Raw genomic sequence first — 1,554 nt, 5'->3', positions numbered from 1 at the left:
CATTTGCTGTTATGTTAAACTTATATTAAAGTTTTTCTACATTACCCACTCAAGCCATTATTAAATATATATATATATATATATATATATATTAGAATGTTGATTAATGTAGTACATAAGATAAAATATACATTAGATATTCAACTGGACTGTTCAAAATTACATTACATATAATTAACTTGTTTGTTGTTGTTGTTAAGCACAAAGATACACATTGGGCTATCCATAAATTGCTATCCACTGGTATCGAAACTAGATTTTTCGGGTAGAAAGGCCTTATTATCGAGCCACCAGGGAAATATAACTAACACAGGTTGATTCAGCTTATTTATTGTGATACTTTGATAATTCATATTTATTGTGTTTCTTTCTCTGTAGTACATATAATAACATACTGATCTATCGTTTGATCAGTTCATGCAGCATACATTGAAGCATGGTACTTGTAAAATGTGTTTTTTTCTTCAGAGATAAAAAAAATAAATTTATCACCGAAATTTTATGTTTCATTATATATATAAAAAACAATATTACAGATCTTTATTGAAAAGTTATCACTGATTACTTCAATAAAGTAGGTTAACCTTTCACTGATCAAGGTGAAGAGTATGATGGTTATACTATTATTCAGTGATGTTATAGGTGGTATATGAAACATCTACTTAGAGCTTCATAATTACTGCATAACAAGTGGAGAACAAATTTGGACAAAAGCTAATGTAAGGAGCAACCCGAGATGTTGAAGTAAAATATCAGTATCAGGGAGGCCTAAAATCTAAATTGAGAGATCAGTGTAAGCATATTTTTGTAGACAGAATATTGTAAAAGACAACTAAATGTAAATAAATTTGCTAAATACAACATTGGACATAACTATGAAAACATTAAATAAAATTGGTATAGGATACAAATATTATGGTATTGCTCTATGGTCATAAATGAACTACACTACAGTCACATGCTAACAGTTTACATTGTGATTGGCTGTCATACAACCAAAAAACATTTATCCAGATAAAATACTTTGATTATTGTCTGCCCATTACAATTTTAGTGTTGGGGGTGTAAGGGGGCCATGATACCTTATAAGTGTAGTGAGTGTTGGTATAATAAGCCTAAAGTAAAGACGTAGTGTGGGATCACCTAGCCTAGAGTCAAGTCTATAAAATTTATCATGAAAGTAAAAATATCGATTCAATTTTAAACTTAAATAATTTCTGAATTAAGTTATTTTCTGTTACATTGGCAATGACTTTAATAGAAAACAAACCTCTTTAAGAAATCAACAAATGTTTTTCCAATTTTGTTGTCTATACATTTCATTTTATACTGACTGACGTCTGACTGCCTCGACTGCACGTTTCTGCTTGATTTTGCAAAATTTATTTATTTCAGTTAGCTATGAAATATGAGGTTAGGGTATACTATGGGGTGGGGGTGTTACTACTTGCCCCATCACTTTTGACAGGCTGTACGCTAGTTTTTTAATCATAATGTTCAGCCCTGATACCAGCACTGCATCACATTTACAGCCTCAAGAAAAGACTGGTCTAG

Source organism: Limulus polyphemus, unplaced genomic scaffold, assembly GCF_000517525.1.
Source record: "Limulus polyphemus unplaced genomic scaffold, Limulus_polyphemus-2.1.2 Scaffold2812, whole genome shotgun sequence".
In the NCBI taxonomy this organism is placed as follows: domain Eukaryota; kingdom Metazoa; phylum Arthropoda; class Merostomata; order Xiphosura; family Limulidae; genus Limulus; species Limulus polyphemus.
This window is presented reverse-complemented; position numbering follows the sequence as displayed.